This window comes from Micropterus salmoides, unplaced genomic scaffold, assembly GCF_014851395.1.
Source record: "Micropterus salmoides isolate LMB-PRFRI ecotype aquatic unplaced genomic scaffold, ASM1485139v1 Ms_hic_scaffold_1, whole genome shotgun sequence".
In the NCBI taxonomy this organism is placed as follows: Eukaryota; Metazoa; Chordata; class Actinopteri; order Centrarchiformes; family Centrarchidae; genus Micropterus; species Micropterus salmoides.
The window spans coordinates 65,175,043-65,194,888 of record NW_024040040.1 but is presented as its reverse complement, the minus strand read 5'-3'; the positions used below and the strand labels follow the sequence as shown (position 1 = coordinate 65,194,888).

General features: G+C 49.0%; 1 long non-coding RNA gene across 2 annotated transcripts; it reads right to left on the bottom strand.

Annotated features, from left to right (window-relative positions):
• Window positions 1–16,203: 16,203 nt before the first annotated feature.
• LOC119899001 lies at window positions 16,204–19,437 on the bottom strand. 2 transcript variants are annotated; one of them, XR_005443678.1, is made up of 6 exons: window positions 19,366–19,437; window positions 19,038–19,122; window positions 18,526–18,586; window positions 17,809–17,948; window positions 17,544–17,634; window positions 16,204–16,481 (listed from the first exon to the last, which is right to left on the bottom strand). It is a non-coding gene; the product is annotated as an uncharacterized LOC119899001 (long non-coding RNA). The 2 variants fall into 2 exon arrangements; XR_005443677.1 differs by lacking the exon at window positions 16,204–16,481 and having other exon boundaries at window positions 16,683–17,634.
• Window positions 19,438–19,846: the final 409 nt, after the last annotated feature.

Here is a 19,846-nt window from a genome sequence, read left to right as displayed (position 1 = left end):
GAGGCCACCACGGCCCCCAGAGAAGATGGCCAGGCGGGTTCCCTCGAACTGAAGGCGGGGGTCAAGCGTGGTGTCGGGCGAATATGGGGGACAGGCAAGCCGGGGATCTGGACCAAATTGGGGGCTCGCCGGTTGGGGATCAGGAGGGATAGGTGTGAACGGCAGAGGGCTGGAGTCAACAAAATGTCTGGCCCACTTAGGCAGCCGACGCCGCAGCCATGGCCTTACAGCTATCTCCCAGTGAGCCTGAACGTGGGCAGCTTGGCGAGACTCGAGGTCGGATGCCAACTGCCACGTAGACCACAGCTCTGCCAAGACATCCAAGAACATGTCCCTCTCCGCTTTAGAGTCTGCTGGGTCCATGGGTGGCTTGATCGTTCTGTTACGGGGTGTGGTGTGTGGACAGAGAGGACCCAAATGCAGCGTTCAGAGGGAAGGAGGTTTATTGGGGAAAAAAGGGTGAGAGGGACTGGAGTGGAGGGAGAGTTGGACGTCGGGGAAGTACTGGCACGGGGAACCAAGGAGAACGGGGGCCAGGGAGCCGGGGAACACGGGCCAAGGAAGCGAGGAGAGGCAGGGGAACAGGGAGGACGCCGAGAGGGAGGTCCGAAGGGGAGTGGGCCAGTGGATGAGCCCAGCCGAGCGGAGGACGAGGGTGAGTGTACCTGGGAGGGAAACAAACAGAGAGACAAGGTTAGGGGGAGACAAAGACAAGGCACAGGGTAAGTTTGAAAAACAAGAAACGAGGAAGCCTGAACACAGGAGTGGCACCAGGTATGGAGCAACGACGATCAAGCAAGGATGGTGTGGAGAACCGGGGTTGAAATACAGGCTGGGATGAGGTTGATTACTGGCAGGTGTGGCAGGCTGACGAGGTGGATGATGGGTTGCAGGTGCAGGTAGTTGGCTGGCTCAGGAGCAGAGGGAGAGAGAGCACACGGGGGAGAAAACACAGAGAGGCGGGCAGAGAACAGGAAACCGAGGGAAAAAGCAGAAAAACTGATAAAAAGTAGAAAAAACCAGGACACTCACCGTCAGCCGGGCTGCCACCACAACAGTGATGCTATCATGTCAATATGGACCAAAGTCTCTGAGGAATGTTTCCAACACCTTGTTTCAAGTTTGCCACAAAGATTTAGAGCAGTTTTGAAGGTTTTATAATATTGATCCCTTCTTTAGACTGTGACTTAAATACTATCCAGCTGCTCATGTAAATGTGTGATAAAGGTATATCTAATTCCTCCCTCTGTTAGATAAGTTGCAGGTCCAAAGAATGCTATTTAATTAATGTTAATGTACTGCACTAGATTGGTTCAATACGTGTGATTTTACTCTGTTGTTTGGCTTACATACAATCAAGTAACGATAACTATATGTAGTGCTTTCATTTATCATATTTATTCATTTATTTTGTACCTGTGGATATATGCTCATGTAGCCCAGCCTACATTTAGGCAACATCTACATATTTATTAAATTTATTACAGTCAATAAATGCAGAAAGTTACATTGGTCAGAATAAAGGAAATATAATAAATATCATGAAATAATTTTGTTTAGGCTATGCTTTGGTGCCCAGACCTGCAACAAATGCCTATTGTTAGAAGAAAACAAAGCAGCTCCACATTTCCTTAGACCTGCAGACCACTACTAACCTGCAGACCCCTACTGACCTGCAGACCACTACTAACCTGCAGACCCCTACTGACCTGCAGACGACTACTGACCTGCAGACCACTACTGACCTGCAGACCACTACTAACCTGCAGACCAGTGGCCTACTGACCCCATAACCCCAGCTCCCTCAAAATCAGCTGCCCTGCCAATCTCCTGCTTCTCTCTCTCCTTAAATATCTTTGAATATCTATCTGGTCAATGAATAGAAGAATATACAGGTGCAACAGCATTAACAGGGACACTGTGACATTTAGTTTTCACTGACAAAACTCTATGGGGACTGATATTGTTTTGAAATATAAGATTTTAGTTAGACTAGCTAGACTGTTTTCCATTGCCAACTAAAATCTTCTCTTTCCTTTACCTCAAGTAAACTTAGCTAAAGTTAAGCAAGTCAATTAACAACAGCTTACAGTTTCACTCTGTGTGACTTTTGAACGGTAGAGTATTTATTGTTTACTGTGTGTTACATTTTGAAATCCAGATAGCTCTGATATTGACTGAGGGACAATCTAAAGTGGTCTGCAATCACTGTGAAGTGATGTTAATGGAAACAGGAGGTTTTCTTTAAACATCAATATGAATTTAGTGAGAACATAAGACAGTTTACAAGGCTGTAATTTTGAAATGCTGCATCAGATATCTCTGATATTGACTGAGGGACACTCTGAGGCAGTCTGCTATCACTGTGAAGTGAAATGAGTCAGTGAGGTTTTCTTTAAACATCAATCTGGATTTAGTGAGATTATAAAACAGTTTACAGGGCTGTAATTTTGAAATCCTATATGAGATATCTCTGATATTATATGATAAGTGGTTTTCTTTTAACATCAATCTGAATTTAGAGAAAATTCTGTGAAAATCAGATTTTTTTAGATACTTATCTTAATCATTTATTTAATTATTCCATTTCATCTTTCATTTCTGCTAAACCTATTGAATATTACATTATGTTCACCAGAAGCTTACTTTTGAAGTCTGCTGTGACATGATGTTACCGTAATGCTTGGAAAACACATCGCAAAACAAAGCAGGGGCTGACTTGACCGCAGTCAACATTGAGATACCTGTGGAATTTTGAAATACCAATAATAATGCCATCCACATAACATCAGTAATTCCCAGCATCTCATACAGAGAAGGAAATGAAAGCAGATTATATCTAATAGCGCAATTATTATCCATATTTCAGTGTAGGTCAGCGATGACTGATAGCCTAACTAGGCTTCCTTAAATTTCTTTCATAATTACAAGATATTTTCTATTTTCTCATAATAATGAGATCCTGATCTCATAATTTTGACATTTTTTCTCATTGATACGAGATGTGTGTGGTAGGGGCAGGGAATGAAATTAGCACCCGTCACCGTCGAGCTACCCGCCACTTTGACAGATAGGGAAAAAACAGGAAGACACATAAAGGGCATAAAGAATATTGATAAATACTATAGAATAATACAAATTAAATTTGTATTTATTGTCTTAAAATGATCCTTCCTCTGCTTCATAATTTAAATCCATACTGTGCTTGGGCACTAGGACCCTGAGGGAGGCTGCACAGACACACACACAGTAGTGAGTGATACAGAGTGAAACTGTAAGTTGCTGTTAGTGACTGTTAATTGCTGAACTTAAGCTAGTTTACTTGAGGTAAAGGAAAGTGGATATTTTAGTTTGCTATGGAAAACACTAGCGTTGATAATGTGGACGCCATTAATATTACCTGTCTTTAGTTTAGCTGTTGTATATCCTTCCATTGACTGACCAGATGGACATTGAAGATATTTTAGGAGCAAGAGAGAGAAGCAGGAGATTGACAGGGCAGCTGATTCTGAGGTCAGTAGTTTGCTGTTCAGGGAAAGCCTAAACTAAATTATTTCATGATATTTATTATATTTGCTTTATTCTGACCAACTTAACTTTCTCCATTTATAGGCTGTAATGAATTAAATAAATATGCAGATGATGCCTAAATGGCTAGGCTGTATATGAGCATATCCCCACAGATATACACACAGGAAAATGTAATAAAATAAAAGCAATCATACATACATGTATCCATAAATATAGTAATCATTTATCTTTTAATCCTTCCACCATCAAGTTATTAAATTCAGACAGTAGCCACTTTAAACAGGATCCTTATCAACAGCTACATATTTATGTTTGTATGCAAGCCAAACTACAGAGCAAAATCACACTCTGAACCAATCCACAGTGCAGTAACAGTAATTAGTGTAATTAAATAGCCTTCTTTAGACCTGCAACTTATCTAATAGGGAGAGGTATTACTCTAGCAAACATTTACAGCAACTGGGTAGTCACAGCCTACAGAAGACCTCAGTCTGGCCTAAGTGAATTCCCCCCATGTAGCGTTGATGTGTCTGAAAGGTTGAGGAATTCACTATATAAATTAAAGTCCATTCTACAGCCGTCACTTTCATGCTTCTGCTTCATCAAATGTCTTACATACTGTCCCTAAAAAAGCCACTTTTAAGTGAATGTTCATCATTTGTTCACCTGATTCTTTTAAAGGCATAATGTAGTCTTTGTTGCAGCACTGAATTACAGTTACTCTTACACTATGTTGTTATAACACTGTCAGATAACAGAATTATCTGACATTTTTGCTAGGCTAGCTAGCTACAGTAATGTTAAAATTAATCAACCAGAGTTAGCTCTTTGAATCCTGGTCAAGGAGAGATGCTAGCTGTGGTACCAGTGCCAAATTTGATTCAAAAATGGATAGGACAAAATTATTGTTTTTTCATCTGCATGTGTGTTGAGTCCGCAGGGATATTACATGAGAAAGTTGATCTACAGGAGAAACACAGAATGACTGAGAGCTGCAAAGACTTAAATTCTGTTGAGTTTTAGATTTTGAATTCACCTGCAACCAGAATTTTGTGTTTCCCTTTGAAGAAGAAGAAGAAGAAGTTTTATTTATATAGCGCCTTTCCAGAGCTCAAGGTCGCTTTACATGGTACATTTACACACTAGCACACAACTTACAATCACATAGGATACATATAGTCACATTTAAACGAAATACATGTTAAATAGATATGTTTTTAACTGTGTCTTGAATGTAGCCACGGATGAAATATTTCGAAGTGAAAGGGGCAGTGAATTCCATAATTTTGGAGCATTAACACTAAATGATCTTCCACCTACCGTAGACAACCGGAAACGAGGGATGGACAATAAACCGAGTTCAGTTGATCTGAGAGACCGTGCAGGGCGGTAGGTGAAAAGTAGATAAGATGGATAAATAAAAACACTTCCACCACAAATTGATGCAGGAAAGACAGAAATTAAGTGTTTAATGCTCAATATCTTCTGGGGGAGGACCCCCAGAACTCCCCCCAAACTAACAGATTTCAGGATTCATGATTGAGACTCTATTGTCATTGTATACTAAATACAACAAAATGCAGTTTAGAGCAAAACATTGAACTTTGCAACTTTAAAATAGTATATGACAGGGGTTCTTAACCTTTCTGGCAGTCAGACCCCTTTTTGAAGTTGAAAATATTTTGCGTGTTTGCACACCTCACACACTCAAAACAGTAGCGGTTGGCATCACTGCCACCTACTGGATTAAACAGTGCAGAATATTTACACTGTCCACCCAAAGTGATTCCATTCACAACTTTAGTCCGTCCGTGCCTATAGTAGCATTCTCGCGACCAACAGGGGGTCCCGACCCCCAGGTTAAGAACCACTGGTATATAAGCAATAAGCAATGTGGATTTCTATAAAACTGTTACGGGGTGTGGTGTGTGGACAGAGAGGACCCAAATGCTGCACTCAGAGGGAAGGAGGTTTATTGGGGGAAAAAAGGGTGAGAGGGACTGGAGTGGAGGGAGAGGAGGACGTCGGGGAAGTACTGGCACGGGGAACCAAGGAGACAGGGGGCCAGGGAGCCGGGGAACACGGGCCGAGGAAGCGAGGAGAGGCAGGGGAACAGGGAGGACGCCGAGAGGGAGGTCCGAAGGGGAGTGGGCCAGTGGATGAGCCCAGCCGAGCGGAGGACGAGGGTGAGTGTACCTGGGAGGGAAACAAACAGAGAGACAAGGTTAGGGGAGACAACGACAAGGCACAGGGTAAGTTTGAAAAAACAAGAAACAAGGAAGCCTGAACACAGGAGTGGCACCAGGTATGGAGCAACGACGATCAAGCAAGGATGGTGTGGAGAACCGGGGTTGAAATACAGGCTGGGATGAGGTTGATTACTGGCAGGTGTGGCAGGCTGACGAGGTGGATGATGGGTTGCAGGTGCAGGTAGTTGGCTGGGCTCAGGAGCAGAGGGAGAGAGAGCACACGGGGGAGAAAACACAGAGAGGCGGGCAGAGAACAGGAAACCGAGGGAAAAAGCAGAAAAACTGATAAAAAGTAGAAAAACCAGGACACTCACCGTCAGCCGGGCTGCCACCACAACAGGGCCCCCTCCTCAATGGGCGCCTCCCGGCGGCCTTCCTGTAGGACAGGGGGTTCGGCAGGCGAACACGGGGGGGAAGATGTCGTACTGGGGTCCGGCTGATGGGGGTCCAGGGTCCAAAACCAAACTGGGAGTTCAGGGAGGGCTTCAGGACAGGGAAGAGTTAGGGGAACAGGCAGGGCAGAACTGAAAACTCAGGGCTAGACAGGGTGCCAGAGGGTAGCGCTGGGGGACCAGGGAGTTCAGACGGGGTGCCAGAGGGTAGCGCTGGGGGACCAGAGAGTTCAGACGGGGTGCCAGAGGGTAGCGCTGGGGGACCAGGGGGTTCGGGCGGACGTCCCGAGGGCGGAACAGAGGGACCAAGGGGTTCGGGCGGACGTCCCGAGGGCGGAACAGAGGGACCAAGGGGTTCGGGCGGACGTCCCGAGGGCGGAGCAGGGGGACCAAGGGGTTCGGGCGGACGTCCCGAGGGCGGAACAGAGGGACCAAGGGGTTCGGGCGGGCGTCCCGAGGGCGGAACAGAGGGACCAAGGGGTCCGGGCGGACGTCCCGAGGGCGAAACAGAGGGACCAAGGGGTTCAGGGGGGTCAGGTTGGTCCGACGGGCAGCCCGAGGGCGGACAGGGGGAGCCAGGAAGTTCAGGGGAGCAGGGTTGGTCCGACAGGCAGCCCGAGGCGGACAGGGGGAGCCAGGAAGTTCCGGCGGGACAGGGGAGCCCGAGGGCAGACCAGGGGAGCCAGGAGGGTCCGGCGGGCGGCCCGAGGGCGGACCAGGGGAGCCAGAGGGCGGACCAGGGAAGCCAGGGGGTCCGGCGGGCGGCCCGAGGGCGGGCCAGGGGGGCCCGGCGGGCGGCCCGAGGGCGGACCAGGGGAGCCAGAGGGCGGACCAGGGAAGCCAGGGGGGTCCGGCGGGCGGCCCGAGGGCGGACCAGGGGAGCCCGGCGGCGGCCCGAGGGCGGACCAGGGGAGCCCGGCGGGCGGCCCGAGGGCGGACCAGGGAAGCCAGGAGGGTCCGGCGGACCAGGGGAGCCAGGAGGGTCCGGCGGACCAGGAGGGTCCGGCGGGCGGCCCGGGGGCGGACCAGGGGAGCCAGAGGGCGGACCAGGGGAGCCAGGAGGGTCCGGCGGGCGGCCCGGGGCGGACCAGGGGAGCCAGAGGGCGGACCAGGGGAGCCAGGAGGGTCCGGCGGGCGGCCCGAGGGCGGACCAGGGGAGCCAGGAGGGTCCGGCGGGCGGCCCGAGGGCGGACCAGGGGAGCCAGGAGGGGCCGGCGGGCGGCCCGAGGGCGGACCAGGGGAGCCAGGAGGGTCCGGCGGGCGGCCCGAGGCGGACCAGGGGAGCCAGGAGGGTCCGGCGGGCGGCCCGAGGGCGGACCAGGGGAGCCAGGAGGGTCCGGCGGGCGGCCCGAGGGCGGACCAGGGGAGCCAGAGGGCGGACCAGGGGAGCCAGGAGGGTCCGGCGGGCGGCCCGAGGGCGGACCAGGGGAGCCAGAGGGCGGACCAGGGGAGCCAGGAGGGTCCGGCGGGCGGCCCGAGGGCGGACCAGGGAAGCCAGAGGGCGGACCAGGGGAGCCAGGAGGGTCCGGCGGGCGGCCCGAGGGCGGACCAGGGGAGCCAGGAGGGTCCGGCGGGCGGCCCGAGGGCGGACCAGGGGAGCCAGGAGGGTCCGGCGGGCGGCCCGAGGGCGGACCAGGGGAGCCAGGAGGGTCCGGCGGGCGGCCCGAGGGCGGACCAGGGGAGCCAGGAGGGTCCGGCGGACCAGGGGAGCCAGGAGGGTCCGGCGGGCGGCCCGAGGGCGGACCAGGGGAGTCAGGAGGGTCCGGCGGACCAGGGGAGCCAGGAGGGCCCGGCGGACCAGGGGAGCGCGGTGGGCGGCCCGAGGGCGGACCAGGGGAGCCAGAGGGCGGACCAGGGGAGCCAGGAGGGTCCGCCGGGCGGCCCGAGGGCTGGGCTAAGGGACAAAATGACCTCTCCAGAGGCCGGGGAGCCGGGCGTGGCGACCTCTCCAGAGGCCGGGGAGCCGGGCGCGGCGACCTCTCCAGAGGCCGGGAGCCGGGCGCGGCGGCCGGGGAGCCGGGCGCGGCGGCCGGGGAGCCGGGCGCGGCGACCGGGGAGCCGGGCGCGGCGACCTCTCCAGAGGCCGGGGAGCCGGGCGGGGAGCCGGGCGTGGCGGCCGGGGAGCCGGGCGCGGCGACCTCTCCAGAGGCCGGGGAGCCAGGCGAGACAAGCCAGAGAGTTCGGGCGGGCGGCCCGAAGGGCGGGCTAGGGGGCGAGACGACCTCTCCAGAGGCCGGGGAGCAAGGCTAGGGGCTGGCAGCGTGACAGCAGCGGGGGGAGTCAGGGATGGGGCTGCTGGTCCACCCCCAACAGAACACGAGGAGCAGGGGTCGGCCGGACCACCGGCGGGCTGAAGCCGGTCCGTCCGCCAACAGAACACGAGGAGCAGGGGTCGGCCGGACCACCGGCGGGACTGAAGCCGGTCCGTCCGCCAACAGAACACGAGGAGCAGGGGTCGGCCGGACCACCGGCGGGGCTAAAGCCGGTCCGTCCGCCAACAGAACACGGGGAGCAGGGGTCGGCCGGACCACCGGCGGGGCTAAAGCCGGTCCGTCCGCCAACAGAACACGGGAGCAGGGGTCGGCCGGACCACCGGCGGGGCTGAAGCCGGTCCGTCCGCCAACAGAACACGGGGAGCAGGGGTCGGCCGGACCACCGGCGGGGCTGAAGCCGGTCCGTCCGCCAACAGAACACGGGGAGCAGGGGTCGGCCGGACCACCGGCGGGGCTGAAGCCGGTCCGTCCGCCAACAGAACACGGGGAGCAGGGGTCGGCCGGACCACCGGCGGGGCTGAAGCCGGTCCGTCCGCCAACAGAACACGGGGAGCAGGGGTCGGCCGGACCACCGGCGGGGCTGAAGCCGGTCCGTCCGCCAACAGAGCACGAGGAGCAGGGGTCGGCCGGACCACCGGCGGGGCTGAAGCCGGTCCGTCCGCCAACAGAACACGAGGAGCAGGGGTCGGCCGGACCACCGGCGGGGCTGAAGCCGGTCCGTCCGCCAACAGAACACGAGGAGCAGGGGTCGGCCGGACCACCGGCGGGGCTGAAGCCGGTCCGTCCGCCAACAGAACACGAGGAGCAGGGGTCGGCCGGACCACCGGCGGTGCTGTAGCCGGTCCGTCCGCCAACAGAACACGAGGAGCAGTGGCCCTAAGGGGGGATCGGGGGGGCCAGGCTGGGGGCTAGCGGCGCTAGCAGGCTGAGGGACAGGCTGGGGATCGGGGCAAACTGGCTGGGGATCAGGGCCAGGCTGGGGGCTAGCGGCGCTAGCCGGCTGAGGGACTGGGCCAGGCTGGGGGCTAGCGGCGCTAGTGAGCTGGGGATCAGGAGGGACTGACTGGAGGCTAGCGGCGCCCGCCGCTAGAGGGACAGGCAGGGGACCAGCGGGCCGCATGCTAAGCCCAGCAAGAAGAGCACCGGGGGAATTCAGGGCCGATCGCAGGGCTTCCTTGAGGCGACCCACCTCCCAAAGCAGCTCAGCCATGCCTGGAGTACGCAGTAGGCGCGGTTGTTGACCCAGAGCCCTCTCGAAGCCGACTAGCGCGTCCAGCCTCTTGTGCCAATCCTCCACCCTTAAGTCCCCGAGAAGACTGTCCGCGAGGGTCCTCACCTGGCAGAGATCCTCTGTGGAGGGGCTAACGGCCGCCAGGCCCACCTCCGGTCCGGTCCAGCAGTCTCCGAGCTCAGGCCGAGGTAACGGACCAGATGCAGACACCGGCAGGGGCGCGCTTAGGGGCTCCTTGGCGGGGGGAAGGGCCAGGGCGTGGAGGAAGCTGGCATCCCATGGTGGGATGAAATCCCTCAGGCGAGGCTCAGCCCACAGCAGCTGTTGAGCCCTGGCGCGGAAAGCCTTCTTCAGGCCGTCATTTATGGCTCCCTTCCACAGCTCTTTGAGCTTGAGGAAGTCCCGGAGCCAGGACTCAAATTCCAAGGAGTCGGTGGAGAGGGGGGAGGGTGAGTGAGCTGGGTCCATGCGTGGCTTGATCGTTCTGTTACGGGGTGTGGTGTGTGGACAGAGAGGACCCAAATGCTGCACTCAGAGGGAAGGAGGTTTATTGGGGGAAAAAAGGGTGAGAGGGACTGGAGTGGAGGGAGAGGAGGACGTCGGGGAAGTACTGGCACGGGGAACCAAGGAGACAGGGGGCCAGGGAGCCGGGGAACACGGGCCGAGGAAGCGAGGAGAGGCAGGGGAACAGGGAGGACGCCGAGAGGGAGGTCCGAAGGGGAGTGGGCCAGTGGATGAGCCCAGCCGAGCGGAGGACGAGGGTGAGTGTACCTGGGAGGGAAACAAACAGAGAGACAAGGTTAGGGGGAGACAACGACAAGGCACAGGGTAAGTTTGAAAAAACAAGAAACAAGGAAGCCTGAACACAGGAGTGGCACCAGGTATGGAGCAACGACGATCAAGCAAGGATGGTGTGGAGAACCGGGGTTGAAATACAGGCTGGGATGAGGTTGATTACTGGCAGGTGTGGCAGGCTGACGAGGTGGATGATGGGTTGCAGGTGCAGGTAGTTGGCTGGGCTCAGGAGCAGAGGGAGAGAGAGCACACGGGGGAGAAAACACAGAGAGGCGGGCAGAGAACAGGAAACCGAGGGAAAAAGCAGAAAAACTGATAAAAAGTAGAAAAAACCAGGACACTCACCGTCAGCCGGGCTGCCACCACAACAAAAACACTGTTAAAAACATCACATCTTGTGTGGATATACAACACAACCCTACAGTGATATTGCAGGATATGATTCTCTTATATGCTTACTTATTACTTAGGATTGCTCATATGATACTCAATAGTGTGTGACATCATTATCTTAAGGTAATTCAACAGTTAAGACAGTTAGAAGCTTGTGCTGAATGACAGGAAACCGGGCCCGGACAATAATACACTCTGACACACTTCACACTTTTATTAATAGAGTCACACACACATACACTCACATGACAGCCCCTAAGGCACACTAGAACATTCTATACCAACTGTCAATTACCATATATGGCAAACACGAGAGACACACAGGGGTGCAGTTTCCAGCATATAATCATTGCTTAGCCGGAAGTAGTCAGACTCTGTGTTAGACAGCCTGACAGCAGAGTCTCCGGATATATATCTGTATTGGGTTGAATAAATCAACATTGTGTGAACTTGATACCTTGTCTCATCTGATCCTTCTCATCAACGAATTCGGGGAAGTCGTTGCACTTCAACAATTTGGGGGCTCGTCCGGGATGGGTCGAGAACATTAATTGGCCGAGTGATTGGACACAAGGGACTTGAATCGTTCCGGCGCCACTAACAAAAGGTAAGCAGAACCTGTTTAAACGAATCTGCCTATTGAATAAATGAACTAAATTGTGAACGATAAAAGTCCTGAGTGTACAGTCAATTAAAAGAGAAAAGGTATCAAGTGGACAGGAAATATAGGATTTTCGGGTTAGAGTCCCGTTGGGAAATAACAAAGTGTCATTTTCAATGGTTGTGTGTAAACTGATGAGTAAATCAACTGGATAGTTGGTGATATAACCGTGCCCGTTGAATGTGATTTGTCCCTGGGAGTGGCGTCTCCAGCCTCCTCACTTTCCGGAAAAGAGGAGTGCTCGGTTTGAAATACCGAAGCTGGGTTTGAGTCCCGGGAAATTCAGGACCCCCGAAGAACCAAGGGTGAAAGGCCCGGATATCTGGAATATCCAAGCATCGTGGTTTAGGCTCTCACAAGGTAAAATTAAAGTAGAGATCTGGGATCTCTGTAGGTCTGGGACCTCAGCGTGTGAACGAACGGAGGAGTGAATGTGTGAGTGAGTGATATTCTCCAAGGGATACTTTGTGATGAGGGGATGGGGCCCATGGAAACCATGGGGAGAGCAAATTGATAATGTGTTACTGGTAACAAGCAACAGAAGCAAACCTAAAGACAAACAAAACAAGAAAAAGAACAAGCGAAACGGAGAAAAAGATAAGACTGCCCAACCTCACAAGGTGTCCTGAAGGGCAGAGAGGAAGACGACAACCTCCCCTTTAAAGCCAGGAGGCGTAGGGAGGAGAACACAGGAGGATCTGGACACCGAGGTAAAACATCAAGAGGGAGTGACAGGAGGGAAGAGGTGACTGGACACTTGTCTGGCTCCTGAAGGAGCAACTTCACTCAGAAGAAGAAGATGAGCTGGAAGAAGAGGAACAGGAGGAGGAAGAGGAACGGGATGATAACAAGCCGTTGATAGGCCAGGGTGCTAGAGGATACAGTTCCCCTGAACCCACAGATAGGCCACTACTAGAAGAGAAAGCTAGGCGACTTATCCAAGAGTCACAGGAGAAGGGAAAGCAAGCACAGCAAGGTAGTAGATGAGCTGGAGAAGGTAAGACGCCAGAAGAGCAACCGACAGATACTCAATCTCCCTTTGCTACAAGGAACAGGAGGGTTTGGGGAAAAATATAAGCCATGGAGCTTAGGTGTTGTACAGGCCGTAGTGGAAAAAATGCCACCTGTAGCAGTGGGGGAGGATTGTGGCTCGACCAGTTAGACAAGCTTACAGCAGGACAGAAATTAGCCCTGGGGGACTGGAGAGCTGTAGCAGCCAGATGTCTCCCAGGTCATGTGATGAGGGAGATAGAAAGAGAGGGACGACTTGAGGATGTGCCTGATGAGATTCCCTTTACTCGACTAGTGATGGATGTAAGGGCAGCAATGAGAGAACGATTCCCACTACCCAATGCAGCGACAGTGCCCAAACTCCCCTGGAAAACAGACCAAAACCTACGTGATTATTTAGATAAGTGCAAGGAAACCTGGGCCAGAAACACTGGCTGTCACCCTGGAAAGGGAGGTGTGCAGCAAGAGTGGTTCAGGAAGGCTGTATTGGAGGGGGTTCCAAACTCTGTTAAAGAAGCCATGCTGAGCAATCCAGACCTCCCTGGAAGTGAGTCCCAGATTTGGGAGAGACACCTAATACACCACTTGCAGAGAGCCAAAGATCAGGAAGAAGGGAAAGAGAATGAGATTGCGGACGCAGCTACTGAAGCTGCAGCTGGGGAAGGCGAGACAGGAGGTAAATGAGAAAAAGAAGGGCCCTACTAAACAGTTGGTGGCTGGAGCTCCGCCCACTGACCCACATACTCCAGATTTATATCCCATCCCACCGTGGGTGGATCCACACCACCCCTCTCAGAATCAAGGGTGGAACCAACGGTCATGGGAACCTCCTAGGGGAAGAAACAGAGGAGGTCGTGGAAGGGGGAGAGGTAGAGGTGGGTTTCAAAGGGAAACACAGGAGGAGGAGGCTACGGAGGATGTTTCATATGTGGAAACACCTCCCACTGGGCTAGAACTGTGCACAAAATCCTAACAACCAACAAAGAAGTCAGGGAGCTACGCAGAGACCCCACCACGTGATCAAATCTCCAATGACACCGTGCAGGTTGTAGGTTTCTCTGGGGTAGGACAGAAACTGCCAGTGACTGAATCGCTGCCAACACAACTGGGACACCAACGCTTGCTTCATCCATTTGTGGTGTCCCCTACAGTCCCTGTAAACCGACTGGGAAGAGATCTCCATAAAATTAGGAGCCACCATCTTGTGCAGCGCTGATGGACTAGTAGTTACCCTACCAGATGGAACTCAGTTTCGATGTGGATACCCTCAAACTGGACAATGGTTGTTACAACCCCTGCAGGCTCACACAGCTGACATCTATTGGGGCCTCGTGCAACCTGAGACTCCTGAAAAAGGGGGACTGATGAGCTCCTACCTCCTGTGGAAAAAATGGATCACCCTCCTCGAACCCTACACCACACCTCCAGACCCTCCCCATGTGACGCTCTTCTATGACAGACAAGAAACACAATGGTATCAACAGTCATTTGGTGACCTAGTTGAAGGCACATCTGGCAGATGGGCGTGGCCTCTGCTACCAATCTTACTTCTGAACAGATGGAGTGGTACATGATGGGAGAAGAGGCGGTCCCACATGTCTCACTCGCTTTACATCCTAAACATCAAGCAATCAATTTTGTTCTTTTGATATATATTAAATATTAATATATATTCAGTCAAATTATTTCAAACCTTTGGATACTCATGTGCATGTTTAGCTCAGTTGGTAGAGTGTGGGACTCCTGTTGCAGGAGTTGTAAGATTGATCCTAAAATCCTGCAGACTTTTTTTTCTCCCTTGCTAAATAAATTGATAAGTCTTTTTCACATGCTCACAATAATGCATGTGCCGCAGTGCTTGTACGTCCTGGCGTTTGATCTATGGACGCTTATTTTCATTTCCCTGAGGAAATTCTGGGGAATCCAATCACTCGTTTACGGACGGCTTTTTCAGTGGTGTGTCAAGAAAGCCAGAGACTCTTTCGAATGTTCTTCAGAACTTTTCAAAGTAAAGGCTCTCAATAAACTCAACAAAAAACGTTCTTGCGTTTTTATTTTGGAGGCACAATCACTTAAGTAATTATGTGAGTGTTGCTGTCACGACTCAGATCTATTTAAGCATCAGCCGCTTTAATTTTTTTATTTTTCTTTTATCAAAGCAATCTAGCCGGCAGAACTGGCCCGCCAACAATATTATCTGGCCCGCGGGCCGCCTATTGCCAACCGCTGCCCTAGGGGCTAAGCCCCCCCCCTGTCTTTCAATCCTAGTGACGTCCCTGATTTTAGGAAGTGTAGCATGTAGAGATTTTAGATTCATTATAGCCTAACTCCTACTAGGGGGTAAAAGTCAGGATTTCTCGGCCTCTGCTGCTTCGATAGTTATTAGTCCCCCAACTTAACACAAGTATGCATTATTGCAATGCTCTAAACCATCAACTGCTGAGAAACACTGTTTGATGCTGTGGCTGTTCAGGTCTGCAGGTTCAGATGAGTCTAGTACTGAAAAAGGTTAAGTGATTCATTTGAGTATAAAAAGCTCTAAGATGAAATCAAGGTGGTAACATATTCAATATACGATTGCTTTAAAAGTACAGAATATGATGCACTTTGATGTCTTCAGCCAATCTTACATGCTGTATATTTATGATACACCTTGTGTGTAGGTTATTTATTTATTCATGGTTATTTTCATTTCCATCACTGATCATGGGATGTGCTCAGAAGCCTTGATTGAAGTTTATAACAACTGTATTCAAGATCATTTCATTTAACAAAAGAGCATTTGATATAGTTTTCGTAACTGAGGGAACTACAATCAATTTGTAAGGAATATTACATGCAAACACAACTTCTGCTCTTGCTCCTTCACCTGACAAAAACAGGATGTGTTGACAGGTTAATGTGTTTAAAATGTCTTTATGCACAAATTGAGGGGACACTCTGTTGACTTCCTGGAAACTCTCACCCTAAGCATAAACACTATATGACTAAAACCAACCCTTCCTTAAACCACGATAATATTAAATCATTTTAAGTTGTTGGGATTTGCATTTCTTCATAATGTGACTAAACTGATTTTAGTCCCCATATAAGAAATACATTATATCCCTAAACTTCACTAAAAATATGGTTTGGCCTTAAACAGACAGTGTCATAATGACAAAAAAGAGCCATTAAAGTTATTTTGAATGTTTTGTGACGCATGTATCAAAGCAAAAACAAGTCACTCAACAACCTGGATTGAACTTACATAAAATCATTTGACAAAAACATACAATTTGGAAGCAGTGTATAATAAAGAGGATAAATAAAACCACTGTTATTTCAGATCCAATTGAATTGATAAAATTAATTTACTAAGCGTGTGGTGTATATTGATTTAACTCTAAACTCGTCACATCATGTCAACTTCCTCGGTTTTGTGTCGTTTTCAGCAGCACCCTGCCAGAGACATGAGGCGTGAGACAGGAGACGTAAGAAGACAGGTTAAGTGTGACAGGTCACCTCCATTAACCTGGCCTAAATTCCCTCACAGACACAAACAGCTTGAGAGATTTTACAGGCAGGTGTGGTTACCTCTGTGGGCAGCTGGCTACTGCTACTGATCACCTCATTGCTTTCTGAAGGAGAGTTCATATATTAAACATTTGTTTCTGTGCTTGTCTTTCTTTGAGTTGTGGATCACTAACTGTTTGTATGGAATCAGAAGGTGCTCAGCAGACTTTTATCTGCCACATGAAGATTTGACTTTTTTAAGAAAATTGCTGATTCAGAACAAGCAGTCCTCAGTCTGTGCAGAAATACACTCCAATTAGTATCTGATCCTAATATGATGTCTGGTTTAGACAAACAAAGTTAGAAGTCTATTACAGTCTTCTTCATTAGGATATTCCCTCTTCTGTCCCTGTCCCCTCTGTCACGGCAGCTCAGGAAGGAAACGCTGTCCTGTAAACACAAAGTGGGGATTTTGTACTAAAAGGACAGTAACTTTGGGAGATGAGCACTTTGTTTGTCTAACTTAGACGACTTAAGCCTCATATTCATTTCATATAAACTTTTTTTAGCAAGGGATCTCTAAATGTCCAGTATGAACAAGATGAATGATACAGCAAATACTTTTGTTTTAAGATAAACCTTTGTCTTGTGGTCCTTTAACTATTTATTAATAATTTTAAACTTTAACATTAATGAGAAATAATATTTATGGTCTCACAAACTCTCACTCTCACCACACTTCAGACTAGTAAGAGACAAACTGGATAAATGACATACTGCCCTGCTATGAGCTCTGTTAGCAACATCATGTGTACAGATTGGTTTCTGTTTCACTGCAAAAAACTGTTGTTTTCAAAGTTAATGCATGCCCCGAAACGATGGAGCGCTTTTCATTTCAGATTTTACAACTTCAAAAAGATGTGATAAATGTTCTGGTTAATCAGATTGGAATACAAACTCAATGACTTAAATGCAGCTAAAAATAAAGTTTATATCCATTTACATTTTTAAAAAGTGTTTCCAAGCAACTCATCAGGCCAAACACAAGGAGTCTTACTCACTATTTCCCATGCAAGACAAAACAATACAAAACATGTAAAGAAATGTAAATACTCAGTTTGAAATGACAATAAAATACAAATTCAGAAAATGAGCATAAAAATATTGGCAATAGGTGTGAATGACTTACATTGTAACAGTTGTGATCATATAATAATCAAAACAGTAAAAAAAAAACAAAGACAAAGAAAAAAAACATTGTCCTGAAAAGATGGAAGTGTATTATTAAGTACACTGATCTAAAACTAATGCCGTTCAACACAACTGTCCTGTGATAAATCCTACTTTCATGAAGGTTTTAATGTAACCGTTAGAGAGGTATCTAATATTTAATCTACCTGTCCTTCATTAATATAAGATATAAATTAAATATTGTTGCCTTAATTCTGCACCCAATTCTGTCTTGAGGAAAAATGTAATGGGCCCATCAAAAGTCCATGCATAAATACAGACCACAGATCCATGTTGTCATCACACTCAGTGGCTTCTATTAACTCTGCTGTACAGGGCAGATACATCCTCCACAGCTGCTTGACGCCTTGTTCTGTGAAGAAATCAATAATTAAAAGAAGAACACTTAACAAGAAACATAAAACCATAAAAAGACACATGCAACAGCAAAAATGTGAGATTAAATTCTCTGACACTTTCAAACTGAATGTGTATTTTATTTAAATCAAACAGCAACAAAGATTGTCCTGTGTGAAGAGCTGCTCACCCTGCGGCACTGTTGAAGATGGGGGTTGCGTAAACAACCTCCTCCTTGTTTCTGAGGGGCTGAGCTGGGCTGAAGTTGGAGTAGAGAGCCTCTGGCTGGTTCCTAACGCACTGTACGCTCGCATGAAGTTCATCTGTCTCCTGCCACATAGACAAGAGGACTTTTACATTTTTCATGTACTGCTTACAAGACAAACTGAACTCAAGTGTGACTTAAGGTAGTAAATAAGACTGTTACTGCACTGCAGCATGACAGGACCATGAGTGTGTTCAGCCTAATTTGCTAAACCAAAACACCAAAGTACTGAAGCTTGATACTGAAAATCTGTTTTGTGTTGTAATACCTTGTGCTCACCAGCAGAGGTCAATAGTATTCATATTTTACTTACACTATTATTTACAAGATGACAGTCCTGTCTGTTCATTTTAACAGGGGAACAGTGTGCCAGAAGTATGGCTGGATAAAAGCTGCTTAATTTATTGTGGGAAGGAAAAGTTTTTGAAGTCTTAACAGTCATATGTTGTATATGGTGCCCACATGTACAATAAAACAGGTTTTGCTTTCTGTAATTATTCCATCTGATCATACAAGCCATCAGGTTGAGAAACAGATAAAGGAGAGCGTGGTTAATTTGGGTGAAGAAAGTAGTCAAAGAAGGATGTGATGCACCTACGAGATGAGTTTTCAGATGACTGAACAGCATGTTTTAGTTTGTACCTCTGCTCTGTTGTGTGGTCTCTCACCAGCCTCAGGTTGTTGTTGCAAAGACCTCTCTCTTCTGACAGGAGAATAAATAAAAGAAGCAAATGAATAACTAAACACATTTCTTCAAGCAAACATGACTACAATGCTAAAATGCCCATATGTACATTGAGAGTTATTGTTACAGCAAAATCACGATGAATGTAACAAATAAATCCCTCCCTAAAGTAGTTTCAATGTAAGTGATGGGGACAAAATCTAAAATCCTCATTCTGTGCTAAAACGATGAAGCTAATAAACTTGTCAGTTAGACAAATCAAGTGGGAATCTTCCACAATTAGTTTTTTAATATGGAAGGAAGTCCTGCATCACTTACATTGAAACTGCTTTAAGAGGGTCAGTATTAACAGGAGGAACCATTACAGCTAACTTTAAATGCACATACGAACATGTGACTAGTGCTTTGAGATTGAGTTAAAAAATGTGAATATACGTACATTTAATCACAGAGAAAGTGATCTGCTCACCTAATCCACAGGACGACAGAGAGAAGAAGAATGAAGACCAGAACAACAGCACTGACTGATAGAGCAACTGGAAATTTCAATGAACCTGGAAAACAACAATCAAGCACAAACACTGGAAAAGTTTTAGAAATTCTTAATTCCAATAGTGAATTAGTGATAAATGGACACTAACAATGCTTAAATGTGTTTTTTGGGATCAGTTTTTTTCAAAGCGTAAAAATAATCCTAACTAAAGTTAGCTGAGCTTCTGTAACCCAAGGTGAGCTCAAAGATGTGGCTGTAAACTCTGCAGTTAACAGGTGTGTGAAGGTAAATTATAAAACCTTACCTGCAACAACAATCAGATGTAAGGTGGAGTTATGACGTCCTCTTCTGTTCTGGGCTTCACAGTAATAATTCCCACTGTGTTCAGCTCTGAAGTCAGTGATGGTGAAGTTCTGTCCTGATGCTTTTGGTGAGTCTTCATTCTCCTTGTACCAGGTGTATTTAGCTGCTGGGTTAGCATCACTGCTGCAGGTCAGAGTCACTGAACTGCCCTCCACTATCTCAGCAGAGGGACTCACTGACACAGAGGGAAGCTTTGGAGCATCTGGAGGAAAACATGTATAGAAATACTAAGGAAAACAAGATTTGGTAGTTGTGAGTAGGTTTATTGCCAGTGTTGTGTCTCAGTAAAAAAACTACTTTTAGGAAATATCCCCCCAAAGCCCTATTTGTGTCCTCAGCACGCTTCATGTTACTCCATGATTTGGTTTGTGGTCTACAGTAACAGGGTTCTTTCATACTTAACCTGTTTGGTCCAGTTAAAC